Raw genomic sequence first — 14,802 nt, 5'->3', positions numbered from 1 at the left:
TGTTATCACAGTTCTCATTTAGCTTCACAGTTGTTATTTGTTTATTGTTTTGTATAGTGTGTTTCAGTGTTTTCTTTATTAAAATTCATGATGAACACATACCATGCCGCATTTCGCCTCTCCTCTTCAGATGAAGAGGAGGACGTCCATGACAAAAACGTTTTATTCTAAAACATATTACACTACTGACTAATGCAACCAAACCATGTTACACATTTGAATAATGCAACAATTCACTAGCATGTATGTGAAGACAATTAATGGGTTTATTTTCTTCATCAAGGAATGTCAATAATGAACGATTAATGATTGTAAAAATGACCAGGCTTCATTTTTATCAATATCATGCAACTGAAAACGTGGGTACAAGTGAATTCACTGCAATGAGCTGTTTTATATGGAAAAAAAGGTTTTACTATTGTTGTGCACAATTAGTCTGCGCAATTAGTCTGCGCTTTAGTCTGATCAATTGCAGCCTAATGATAACAAATACAGCTGCAGATAGCCAGCAGAAGCCTATGCGTTCTGATGGGCCTGACCATGATAAACGCAACGTCATGTTTTAATAGCCTATATGGCCTAAAATAGGCCCATTTATTTGTGTTCTGAGAAAAAGGGGAATGTGATCAAATTTGCTTTGTATTCACACTTTCGTGGCTAAGCGACCTAGGTCTTTTAAATCGAAAATGATTGACTGTCATTTTTTAATCAACACAATAGTGATGACATTCTGTATGAGTATCTTTTAAATTACAGAGGTGAAGGTCTACACGATGTAACCCTGTATACAGTGAGCTCTGTTTGTTTTTGTGCAATTGCAGTTGTCTCTTTGTCTTTGTAAAGGGTTTTAATGCTTTCATCCTTACAAGGGCCAGGAGTGTTTTTTAAAAACCATATGACCTGTGAACGTTTCTGGGTAAGTCTCTAAGAGGTTTCCAAACATGGATTGTAGAATATTTGCTCATTATTATTTTCTAAATTCTTCAAGCTCTGTCAAATAGTTTGTTGATCTTTGATAGACAACCGAACTGGCAACAGACAAACAGAGAACACAGGTATAAAACACTGAGGGTAACAGGGAAGATGGGTAATACCTGGAGGTGATACAGACAATCACAAGGAAAGGTGAAACAGATCAGGGTGTGACACATCCATCTGACTTGACACAAATGTGGCAAGAATTTCACTCAACATGGGCCAGCATCCCTTTGGAATGCTTTCGACAAATTGAGGCTGTTCTGAGGGCAAAATGGTGGAGTGAAACTTAATATTAGGGAAGTGGTCCTTAATGTTTTGTACACCCAGTGTAAGCATTATGTTTATAAATTAAATATTGTCAAGGCTTCTTGAGAAATTTGACATTACAGTATTCAGACAAACGTCAATGGAAATTGTGAACCGTCTGTTCAACCATTAAACTGATTTTCAGATTCCATCACATAGAACAAAATACTTTAAATAACGGTACATTATGTATTTACTACTGTGAGGTGGGTCCGATTAAATGAGAGATGGGACAAATGGTAGCCTATCTTGACTTGTTTTAGGCCCATAGGCTATGGACCCTTAAGAGTCAGAAAAGAGGAGCCAATCATTCTGCAATGATCATGGGAATTAAATAATCAGAAATATATTTTAAGTTATTTTAGAATGCAAAAGATAAAATAAATAGATTTTTGCTCTTCTCACTAACAGCAAATGATTGCATCTTCTTCTTATATTTAGCTAATTGATTTTTTGTTATCAATAACATCATATATTCCCCATTTGCACTAGGTTGCTTTTGCATTCTTGCAATGCAATACTTCAACTACTATAAACTGTGTGTTTGCATGGTCTAAAGTTTGCGAGAGGATAAGGACATTCTGACATCAAGTTCTGTTTTTATAAATGCCAACTTTTACATGAAAACTGGCAGACACATTTTTTGGACCATATTTTGTGCGTACGCAACATTTATAAATCAGAACCCAATTGGAGATTCTGGAGTGGTGCCTAAGACAGTGTTTTCCACCACCATCAACAAAACACCATATTATGGAATAATGGTGTTGCATCCCTCCAAAATAGTTCCAGACACTTGTAGAATCCATGCCGTTCTGGCTCGTGGTGGCTTAACTCCCTACTGAGACACTTTATTTTGCCAGTTACCTTTATGTCTATTTGTCTAACATACAGAATGTTCATATTTTGTGGTTTAGAAAAGTTGTGGCCATGTAAATGGATGTTACAGGTGATATAATGTAAAACTACTATTTCACGTACACTATCTCGAACAAAATCTAAGCAATTATGCACTGAACCTCAACTAAACTCAAGGTTGAATCACACTGGTTGAATCAACATTGTTTCCACGTCATTTCAATGGAAGTTTAATTTACGTCCCTGCCCAGTGGGTATCTTCTATATGCCAAGGCAAATGTTGCCTGTTGACCTGACTGTGTCTCTGGATAAAATGTATTTGGCTTGTGAAATCTGATAATCAGGTATACAAGCCTTCTTTGTCCACAGATGAAGTACCAGGGCCAGAAAGGATGAGTAATATGAGCACAACAGAGTGCTGAGAGGTGTTGCTATGGAAGCAGATATGTGTCTGACGTACAATCCTCCGGCAAACCATGCCATTAGTCTGAGCGGAGGAAAAGTGATTTATTAAAGGGGTCTTTTATTGACTACAATTTTAGTATTTATCCGAAAACCCATTTTCTCGAACAATTTGCAAAGAGCTCTATAAATGCGATGACGGAACACTCCTACATGCAAGCTCTAAAACAGGGAGAGTCCAAAGCAAGAGATCGCAAGTTAAAAATGATGTCTCGTAAAAATGAAATATGTTTTTGGTCTTGTATTTGTAGCAGGTGACGGGGAAAGATATACTTTTCTTTCATTTATCTTTGAAAAGACAGATCGAAAAACACAACAAGATGGTTGGTTGACAATGCTTAAACCTTTGTGAAAGTGTACATTACCATTTCTTCTCCATCAACTGGACCTGGTAAATTGATCCCTGAGTGCCAAGCAACACATCCGGGATTCTTCACTTGACACAATCATGAACGTCCTTTTCCAGGGACAAATAGATAGATCTATGATGTGTCTTCTGATTTTTGTTGTCCTCTGAAGACCACTCAGCCAATCATTATTTTTTTTCCATAGTGTTTTTTTCCATATGGCTTTGAAATATCAAGTTTATTCCTTTTTAAATAACCACCTTGTTTACTCTCTACCGAGTTAGGAATTCATGCAGAACCCAATAAATAAAGGCTATCCCACAATGCATTATACATAACAGGTGACAAAACCAAGGCTTGGGTCCGTAGGGTAGCATTACCCTCTCCCCTACCCAATCAAAACACATCTGCATCAATGTAATTTCCAACAAAGGCCTATACCATGAACAGATATAGGGGTGGGCCTTTTCTAAAAAATAAATACAAATAAGCACAAACAAAAATAATTTCCTATAGGAGTGTCTTTAAATGGATTATCTGTCACACACACACACGTAGACACATACACCCTTCTCTCCCCCTCTCTAGCTTTGCTCGGTGATTCAAATTATAAATCACAACTGGAGGGTGATAGTTAAAAGTCCCCATAGGAGCGGGCTGTGAGGTAAATTCTACTGTTGTCTGGGACGAGAGGTATACAGAGCTGTAAATATAGAAACACACACAGGAGAGTTGAGTTTTACCCACAAACCCCCACCACTATACACTTAAATGTATTTCTGCCCGGGTGGTTTTATTTTTTGTTATTTGACGTGTCACACAGGACTGACTTGATTGACAGTGATTAGATTTCATATACTTTTTGAAAAATCACTGAGATCCAATGACTTTGGTAGTATAAAAAAAATCAATTAAATAAGTGGTCACCAATTCACCGGAAGTAGGATGTCAGCAAAAGCCATGCTTCCCAAGGGCCTGTCAAACATGAGTTTTATCCATGTTCAATATCAAAGGAGTGTGGTAATTGCGAAAAGTCAATAGGGCATTTTGACAGTTCCAATCCAGTCAATTAATAATAAATGGCGTGTCAAAATGACAATCAGGGTCTCTACACGTTTATTAATACATTTACTCGACATAGTGTATATTTTTCTCAATGATCCTTTCTCTTACTGCTCTGTTGAGACCTTGTGAATCACCCATTCATAGATGTATCATGTTTGTGTCTGATAATGGACCACACACACACACACACACACACACACACACACACACACACACACACACACACACACACACACACACACACACACACACACACACACACACACACACACACACACACACACACACACACACACACAAAATATCCCTAGCATAACTGGCCTCAAAGCGGACACTTTCTTTACTCCTATCAAAATTAGCAGTGACATCAATGGTCCTCCCTAAAACCACTGTCCGCAAATTTGCCAAGTGCATAACACAACTGTTGATTAGGTTTCACAATATGTCAGCTGTGGAAATGACAGCTGTGGAGACAGTTTACATATCCAAGTTTTGTGACAAGACCACAATCATTCCACAGTGATTTGTGTACTGAATGCATTCATGAAATGACAGTTTATTCTTCTAAGGTATCACGCTCAGTTGTTTGAAAGGAAATATAGTCTATGGAGAAAAAACAAAAATATATAAGTAGACCATAGAAATAACCTTCCACACATTGATCCTTGGAAGTCAAAAGAACACACAAAGGAAACTTGATAGATAGAGTCCCAAAAAACGTTTTCTCAGATTTTCTCTTTGTTGGCACTGTGCAGTTTATAACCAATGCAATAAAGGATACAAAGTCCACCTTTTTACCATGCAACGTGTCAAGATCCTGTTGGCAAGTGTTTGGTTCTGAGAATATGAAATATACTTATTCATGTCACTGAGGGAGTGCTTAGGTTTAGAGGGTCTACACCAGAAGTGAATGGTTATCTGTAGGAGGAAAGTATATAGTGTGTGCAATTAAGCTTGTAAGGTGCTGAGTGCAGGGAAGAGATCACATGTGGCGGGCACTGATAAGGCGAGAGAGCCGTGGATTAGTGATGAAGGAGGTTGAGGTCAGGTCAGGTCAGGTCACATTAAGGGAGAAAGAAAAGTTGATGGTTTATGCCTAGCAGTAAAGATACAATCTTTGTTCAGATGGGTAGGAGGAGACTCAGCCTAGGAGGAAGAGTTAAATATCAGTGCTTATGTGAAAATGATTTTGTCTAATGCAACTGTAAGGACCATTTGGGAAGAATAAACTTGGTTAAGCTTTCATAGTTTCCTTTGAGTTTTTTTACTCTGAGAATTATAACCTAACACAAGGAACGTTTATTGGTGTCTCTAAACCACTGCCATGGTTTGTTCAACATTCCTCCCTTCTTACACTCTTCTCACCGTCGCCGGATCGGAGTCTCCTTCGCCCTACATGGCACTTCAGGAATTCAGGCTCTTGTTCGCCACCACAATTGCAGCATGTCGCCTCAAATGGCATTTGATACTTCTCCCGTTTACATACACTTTGTTCAGATATTTTAAATGTATCACACTGCATGAGTTTTGGAACAAAGGCTCATACAGTGTGTCTCATAAAATCCATATATATGTGTGAAGGGAGAGATTCTTCTTCAAAGAACAAAATAATGGATGGAGGGGGCTCACTCTAACCACCATACGGGTCAGTCAGTGTACACCAACCACTGCAACTACTTCTTCAGTTAGATCCTTTGCACTCATTTATAGAGCCACTCCAGAGATAACCCCCTTGATAGGCACCCTGCTTCACAGATCCAGACACGACACATTCCAATCTGATATATGTTTCAGGTGCAAACCACTCTCCTTCTTTTTGTTCACCACTGTAATTAATTGTTTTTCATGTCCACTCAACGAGTCATCAGTTTCAAACATAACATCTGCTTCCGTGATGGTTGTGGATGAATGACACAACAATGGGCCTGTGGTGCAAATAGTGCCCCCCTGCCAAAAGGTGTGTCCCCCCCGATATAGTTATATGTCTGTCATGTTGAGGTATCTAGCTATAGTTTAAACCTGATCGATCAAATGGATAGGTGTAAGCAATTATGGTCATTCAAATGTCCTTAACTAGGTGTCTTCGCAAAACAAACAGAGAGAGAGAGGAGAGAGAGAGAGAGAGAGAGATGGAGAGAGGAACACAGAAAGACAGTAGTGCAAATGTACTTAGACTTGAGTATTTAAACAACTTATCTCTTCTAACTTGTTAGGCAATCACATGTACCTATGGGAAAGGATGGCCAGCCACACAGGAGAGTGATTTTTACTAAGGAGGAGAAGGAGGCCGTGTTGACCGAGATTCATGCTGGCCATTTCGAAGTGAAGCACATGACTGCCAAAATCAACATACGCTTCTTCTGATGGGAAATTGTCAAGGAGTTGGACAGCTGGGCAAGTGAAATAACCTTTTTTTTATCAGTCACATTCTATTATATGTGAAATTATTATGATTTCAATGAATGTCATATCAGAGAGCACACAACGTTTCAATTTGTCACTTTTTTGCTTAAAGGTCAGTACCCTGTCTATCCCACCAGAAGTTTGAGAGGGTGAAGACTGTGGCGCTGGAATTGAAGAGCATCAAAGTTGTTTCACCATGGCACATGATCGGTAAGTGTCCCAATTCAAATATTGCACTGATAAATTGTTTCGTAATGTTTGCTTTTTTGACCACAGCAGAATTCAGTATTATAGAATGTGTGTGTGCGTGTGTCGGTATACTTACAAATATGAAAATCTGCATACTGTATGACACAGATATGGGTAAGAATAACGTAATCTTCTCTCTAACACTTCACATTTTAGGGGTTGACCTCATCAGACCTTTCATGAAATCCAGGAATGGCAACAGCTAGTGAAGACATAGCTAAAGGTCAGTCAGACATGTGAACATGGTCGCTAGCTGTGTGTTGCCGCTTTCCATGTTATCTGTTGTCTGTAGCTTGTGAGGTGTGGAAACACTGTTGCTTTTATGAATTTTGTCTTGCTGCCTTTTGTTCTATGTTGCTATGTCTGTATGCTACATCTTGCTTGTCCTATTTTGCTCTGTCTGTATGCTATGTCTTGCTTGTCCTATGTTGCTATTGTCTATATTGTAATTGTTTTAATAACCTGCCCAGGGACTGCGGTTGAAAATTAGCCGGCTGGCTAAAACCAGCACTTTTACTGAAACTTTGATTAATGTGCACTGTCCTTGTAAAAATAAAATAAACTCAAACTCAAGGCGACCGATCACTTTACTAAGTGGGTGGAGGCCATACCCATTAAGGTCAGTAAAGGACGAAAAGTCTAAATTCCCTTCTGTAACCCATTAAAAAGGGTACTTGACGAGACTGGCGATGCCACATCCAAGGCAATGAGGGACATCTTCAACACCTACGGTTTTCTTGAGGTCATGAATGCTGGAACAAGGTACGGATGTTATGGGTTATTTTCTGTCACCAATGGTTTTGTTGTATTTCTTTTATATCATTTATTATTGTTTTTCCATGGTATATAATCAGACATATTTCAATATCTTACAGTGTCAGTAGATATGCCTACTCTCTCCTCCAAGTTTGGTGAATGGACCAAGCAGACCATGGGCAAGTCCCTTGGCGGCTACCAGGAACGGTGGGAGAACAACCCAAAAGTAATTCTCTTTGCACACAACAGCAGCGTCCAGGCCTCCACCGAGTATGGACGGAAGCCGCAGCTGTTGACTGAGGTGGACAATGCAATTGTATTTACAATTATTGCATATACTGTAGTCTTTCAAATATGTGACTGACTTAGTGCTGTTGTTTGTCTATTGCTTTTTTTGTATAACGTACTTTCAGATCACTGAAACCCCACCTGATGTGGTGGAAGATGTCGAACCAGATCAGAACGCCTCCGTTTTTGACCAGATTAAAATTATTTTATGCTGTAAAAAAATGTCTGTCCCTCCAAGAGATATGTAAGAAATGCATTTGTAATATGAAATATAATTGCATTTATTGCTGTTATCAATCAAGGTGAGACTGAACATTGACAAGGCACAGGAGAAACAGAGCTACCGGAGCAGAATCAAGAAGGGGACCAAGTGCTACGACATCCGGGCAAATTGCTTGGTTTGTAAGCAGGAGGATGGAAGGCAAGACCTGGGAAACCTTGCTGCTTATTCTCTCCTAGCTGTGGTCACCATATGTTAAGGTGAATATAAAACATCCCAGATAATAACTATTTACATTTGCACACACAATAACCTGAAGCTAGTTTTAGTTTCCCTAACACTGATATTTTTCTCTTTGTCATCCTAGGGTTACCTCGGTGGAAGCCAACAATCTTCTCCAGTTGGAGCAGTTGGGGGGTCAACCACTGAAAGCCCTGACACCCTACACTTCGGTGAATCCCAATAAAAAAAGTATGTTAAGCTTTGGTTGACATTTGAGAAAGCAAGAAATGGTAGTTATGCTAGGTTTATGAAAATATATCTCAATTTACCTCTCCAAATGACTTTAGGACCATCGACTGTCTGAGCCCCCAGGAGGTATCCCATCCAACAGAACCAGTGAGTTTGGATGAGTCTGATTCTCTGTGCTCTGAGTCCGAGGGGGACCAGATTGAGGTAGGCTATACCTTTCACAACTGTTGAAAAGTAGATATCTCCCATTTATAACATTGCACTAATCCATACATGTTTCTCACAGTAAAGTGTAACCTGTAAATGTGCTTGTTTACGTCTCTGTCTCCTACCCTGTTCCCTTTAACTCTGCTCCTGTTCTCCAGGACCTAGGGGTTCTGCGCTGATGTTCTCCATTACAAACCACCCTCCAATTTTTCGTTATTGTAACGGCGTTTATCGTTTGTCGAAAGAGAGTCAGACCGAAATGCAGCGTGGTGGTTACTCATGTCTTTAATGAAGGAAAAAAGCGATACATGAAATAACTAAACAAAAGCAAAACAACAAACGGAACGTGAAACCTAATTACAGCCTATCTGGTGAAACTATACAGAGACAGGAACAATCACCCACGAAATACAAAGAGAAACCCAGGCTACCTAAATACAGTTCCCAATCAGAGACAACGAGAATCACCTGACTGATTGAGAACCGCCTCATGCAGCCAAGCCTATGCAACACCCCTACTCAGCCGTAATCCCAATAATTACAAAAACCCCAATACGAACCACAACATATAAACCCATGTCACACCCTGGCCTGACCAAATATATAACGAAAACACAAAATACAATGACCAAGGCGTGACAGTTATGTCATCTTCAGCTATGGGGTTGAGATCTGGAGACTGGCTAGGCCACTCCAGGACCTTGAAATGCTTCTTACGAAGCCACTCCTTCGTTGCCCGGGATCATTGTCATGCTGAAAGACCCAGCCACGTTTCATCTTCAATGCCCTTGCTGATGGTAGGCTTTGCTACTTTGGTCCCAGCTCTCATTCACTAGGTCCTCCCGTGTGGTTCTGGGATTTTTGCTCACTGTTCTTGTGATCATTTTGACCCCACGGGGTGAGATCTTGCGTGGAGCCCCAAATCGAGGGAGATTATCAGTGGTCTTGTATGTCTTCCATTTCCTAATAATTGCTCCCACAGTTGATTTCTTCAAACCAAGCTACTAACCTATTGCAGATTCAGTCTTCCCAGCCTGGTGCAGGTCTACAATTTTGTTTCTGGTGTCCTTTGACAGCTCTTTGGTCTTGGCCATAGTGGAGTTTGGAGTGTGACTGTTTGAGGTTGTGGACAGGTGTCTTTTATACTGATAACAAGTTCAAACAGGTGCCATTAATACAGGTAACGAGTGGAGGACAGAGTAGTCTCTTAAAGAAGAAGTTACAGGTCTGTGAGAGACAGAAATCTTGCTTGATTGTAGGTGACCAAATACTTATTTTCCACCATAATTTGCAAATACATTCATTAAGAGCTTGCACAATTGGTGGCTGACTAAATACTTTTTTTGCCCCACTGTATGTACACGGGTAAGAGTATAGTTACAGTTTCAGATATTATACGTTTCTAATCTTGTCAGAAAGTTGTTTTCTTTGCAAGTTAAAGCTTGCTGTTAGCTAACTAGCTGAAGTCCGATGGCTGGCTTGCTAGCTAACATATTATATTTTGTTAACTTTAGCTAGCTATGACATTCGGTTTGTGTTGCTAGTACTCTGGTTTGGGATTTATAGTTAATTGTTTAACTAGCTAACACTAACATTATATGTCTAAACAAAAGACCAAGTTAAAGCTTGTTGTTAGCTAGCTGACGTTAGATAGCTGGCTTGCCAGCTAACATTAATTTATGTGTATGGACTGTGTGCAACGTTAGGGATGTTTTCTCAGAATGCCATTTCACATGGCTAGTTATAGGCTAATGTTAGCTAACTATCATTGAAACTATTTTGCTAACTTTGACATACTGTTTGTATTGCTAACACTCTATGGACTGGGATTGTGATTAATTGTTTAGCTGGCTAGCTAGCTAGCTACATGTCTAAACAAAAGACCCAGAGTTAAAGTTTGCTATTAGCTAGCTAGCTGACTTTATAATAACTATATAACTACCATTTTTCATAACTACCATCAACTATATAACTACCATTTATAATAACTACCATTTTTCATCTGTTGTATAATAATTATAAAATACTTGTGTCTGAAATTTGTCTATTAGCATCAGTAGAACACACCTGACTCTCCTCCGCCAGTCATACAAAGAGAAGGGCGTAATTCATCCCATCAAAAAAGAGAGCTGGCCCAAGCATGCACAGGTTACACCTGAAGCATGAGGATTTTCAGAGAGCCGTGAACTTCATCAACACCTAGACAGGGGATAATGCAATAGTATTACCAGGACGCCACCCAAGACACAAACACTGCTGCCATCCCATGTGACAAAAGCAGCAGTGTGGCATCTCTACAAGGAAACAATGACAACACTTGGTATGTAAAGCATGAATATGTTTGATTATTTGATTGATCTCCAACATGATTGGCACTACTTTTATTGATCTCACATTATTTTTGTATTTTCCAAAAGCTGACATCGGTCAATATCCCACAGCTGGTTGGACTGGAGGATGATACGGTGCTGGTGGAAAGCTATGGCTGGCAACAACACCTGACTGTTCTTGTACATAATGTATATTATTTTATTTATATTGACACTATCTAATTCTGATATTGCTGCTATGCAAGTAACCATTTGGCTGTACCATTTACAGCTTATGTAGAGACCCATCCACTTAGCAAAATATTGATGTATAAAATCTATATTAATATGTGTGGTCATAACATGATTTTGTGTCATAACACAACAATACCACCACATAAATATATGGTGCATGCATTTGTGTATATACCATTATCTTAAAATGGATTCAAATGTTTTTTCCCCTCATCAATCTATACACAATATCCCATAATGAGAAAGCAAAAATATGTTTTTAGAAATGTTTGCAAATGTATTTAAAAAAAAACGGAAATATCAAAATCACAACAGTATTCACCCTTCATTCAGTACTTTGTTGAAGCACCTTTGGCAGCAATTACAGCCTCAAGGTATTGGGTATGATGCTACAAGCTTGGCACACTGTAATTGGGGCCCTGTCAGGTTGGATGAAGAGCGTCAATGCACAGCTATTTTCAGGTCCCTCCAGAGATGTTTGATCGGGTTCAAGTCTGGGCTCTGGCTGGGCCACTCAGAGACTTGTCCCGAAGCCACTCATGCGTTGTCTTGGCTGTGTGCTTAGGGTCATTGTCCTGTTGGAAGGTGAACCTTTTAAGATACAGTTTAAGGTCCTGAGTGCTCTGGAGAAGGTTTTCATCTCTATGCACTATGCTCTGTTAATTTTTCTCTCGATCCTGACTGGTCTTCCAGTCCCTGCCACTGAAAAACATCCCAACAGCATGATTCTGCCACCACCATGCTTCCAGTCTGAATACTTATGTAAATAAGGTATTTCTGTTTTACATGTTTTATACATTTGCAACCTGTTTTAGCTTTGTCATTATCAGGTAATGTGTGTAGATTGATGAGGGAAAAAACTATTTTATAAATGTTAAAATAAGGCTGGAGCATAAAAAAAATTGGAAAAAGTAATGGGGATTGAATACTTTCCGAATACACTGTAGATATACAGCAGCCCCAGATTTGGCAGCTGGGGGGCATGGCTGACACTGTATAACAAAAATATATAACTCTGTCTCTATATCAAATTGAGTCTCATCTTTCAGATACAATTGGAACTGAGTTGATAGCTCATATACCGTTCCAATGTTACAGCTAAAGGTCTGGTGGCTATTTTAGGTTGTACAGGTAGCGTAATTTCCTTCTGTAGTAAGGAGGGAGGCAAATTCATGTTTCTCAACATAGACCCTGTCGGGTGATTGCTTGAGCCTTCTTGAGTGCATGACAAGCCTCTACCAAAAGACAAAACTTGGCGGACAAATTCTCTCACCTCGGATCTGAAACCAGTAGTAACCACCAACTTCAATGACAGTTAACATGAAGTTAAAATATGTTTCTGACGTTCCTGCGCCCCAACAACATTGTTGACTAGGAAGGCTTGCTAGCTAGCTACGGTGTTTGATCCATATCAGCCGTTTTCTCATAAAACAACTCAGCTAGCTAGCAAAATGCTAATTTGCAATACTAGCTAGCTAACGTTAGCTAGACTCAGGTGCTCATGAGGACACAGGCCTTAGGATTCAGCGGGTTAGAGATGATTCCACCATGGACAACAACAACTAGTACAGACAAATATGTTCAACTCAAACTAATTTATCCATTGGCCACATTTAGACGGATAGCTACTGGCTGAAATGTAGCAAGCTAGCTAGCATACTGGCTCAAAATGGCCATGCAGTAGCCAACTAGTTAGCTATCTAATCGTGGATGCCAAAAGACACAGCTATCTAGACTTGGGATGTCATGCATGTGCACACAGGCTACACTCGCCTACTGCTAGACACGATTACACCAATAATAATAACTAAATACGTTGGTCAGTTCATTTTCAGACAAATATTTTTCCTCAACTTAGTATATCCACTGACCACCGCATTTAGGCGGATAACTAATTACTGAAATGTAACTAGCTAGCTCACTGGCCAGGCAGTACCCACTAACTAATCATGGACACATTACCTATTATGTGTTACATTTGTGTTAACTTGCTCATATCAAGCAACACATACCAGACTGCATGTGGAAAGGTAAAAATAACAATTAATGGGCTTGTTTTTTGAATGATCGGACAGTGAAACTAAAGTAGATTGGTAGCTAGCTGGTGAGGCATTCATTTATTTCCCAGTTAATGTGTTCATCAAGCTGAAGCTGGGTTTCCCAAGTCATTCCTTCGGTGCTATCTGATCATGTAGAGCATATGTGTGAAGTCATGCACACAAGAAGGCTCACTCAATCACCCGACGGGTTCTATGTTGAGACAAATGAATATACGTCAAATTTCCACCCACCTTCCCACGGAAGGACATTTTGCATACTGGCATGTCAGATTTGCTCAATTGCCAATATCTCAGCCTCTGAGTATCACAGAAACACAACACTTTGAATGAATAACATAAAAACATCTATGACAGTTTGCTATCACTCCACACACCTCCAAACAACCCTCTATCTCTCACCCCACTCCCTCTTTCTCTTTCTCTCGCTCTCTCCCTGTCTAGCCCTCTCTCATAGTTAATCATTTTCATCTGTGTTATTTGTGGCTGTATTATGTATAATAAAGCTATGCTGAACTTCAGTAGTCTTTAAGATGCATTACTTTATGAGGCCAGAAGCACCTCTGGACATCAATTAACACAGACTCAATAACAGAGAAGGCTGTGGCTTGTGCTATCAGCACAGGTGAAGTAAGTTCATTGAAATAATAGAATGGAAAATTATGTGTTTCTTACTTTAATAAACTCCGTGTAAAGGAAAATACACTAGGGCAATGGTGATGGTGCCTCTATAGCTTGTGATGCAGTACCATAATGGGATGTGTTCCCATTTCAACTGGTTTAGATAGCTGCCCCTTGTTTAAACCTCAAAGTCCTCATATCTCAACCTATAGATACACTGATTATTTTTCACCATCTTCACCAATCATTGTTAATCCAAATACCAAATACAAAGACTAGTCTTGTGTGCAATTGATCAATACAGTATCTTAAGGCCAGGGACCACAATCAACTTTTACCAGGTGAATATAGACAGAAATGTATCACGATGTACGCAAAATGCATTTTTGGCAAGTTTTTCCAAAGAAATGTGTATCTAGAATAAAAAATGTGCAACATACAGTATCAACAATTCCCCCTGGGCAAGTCTGGAGAATATACAGTATCTAAGGATAACCTTCACAAAATGTGGTGAATGCAGATGCTTCTGAAGCTGATGAACAGTTCTGCCGTATGGGAAGTGTCTGACCTTTGGGAAATGGCAGTTGAAAGCAAATGCACTGTATTTAGACTGCCAAATGACTATTTCGACACAATCATCATTTATTCAAAGTAAGTTACTAAATATTGTCCAGTTTTTAACACTCGCTATTAATTTGGCTTTTTAATTTGTGTAATTTATTGTAATGAGATTTGAAATGATTGTTGTGTGTCCATTATAAAGTGGTTAACCTTTTACTGCAGTGGGCTAAATCAGGGTCACACTGAGTGTTTCTTGTTAGTTCTACATGCTGAGCACACTGTTCATGTTACGTGCATGAGTGTAGCAAAATTAATTTACACACACAGGTTATTCAATAATTGTATCCAAACTGCTTGCGCGCATCTGTGTAGCCAAGCGCTAAAATATA

At 39.4% G+C, this 14,802-nt stretch overlaps 1 long non-coding RNA gene across 1 annotated transcript; it reads left to right on the top strand.

Annotated features, from left to right (window-relative positions):
- The first annotated feature begins 6,531 nt into the window (after window positions 1-6,531).
- Window positions 6,532-8,398, top strand: LOC124007898. The gene is made up of 5 exons (XR_006834033.1): window positions 6,532-6,629; window positions 6,825-6,891; window positions 7,338-7,430; window positions 7,544-8,192; window positions 8,300-8,398. It is a non-coding gene; the product is annotated as an uncharacterized LOC124007898 (long non-coding RNA).
- Window positions 8,399-14,802: the final 6,404 nt, after the last annotated feature.

The sequence above is a fragment of the Oncorhynchus gorbuscha genome, linkage group LG21, assembly GCF_021184085.1.
Source record: "Oncorhynchus gorbuscha isolate QuinsamMale2020 ecotype Even-year linkage group LG21, OgorEven_v1.0, whole genome shotgun sequence".
NCBI classification, from domain to species: Eukaryota; Metazoa; Chordata; class Actinopteri; order Salmoniformes; family Salmonidae; genus Oncorhynchus; species Oncorhynchus gorbuscha.
This window is presented reverse-complemented; position numbering and strand designations above follow the sequence as displayed.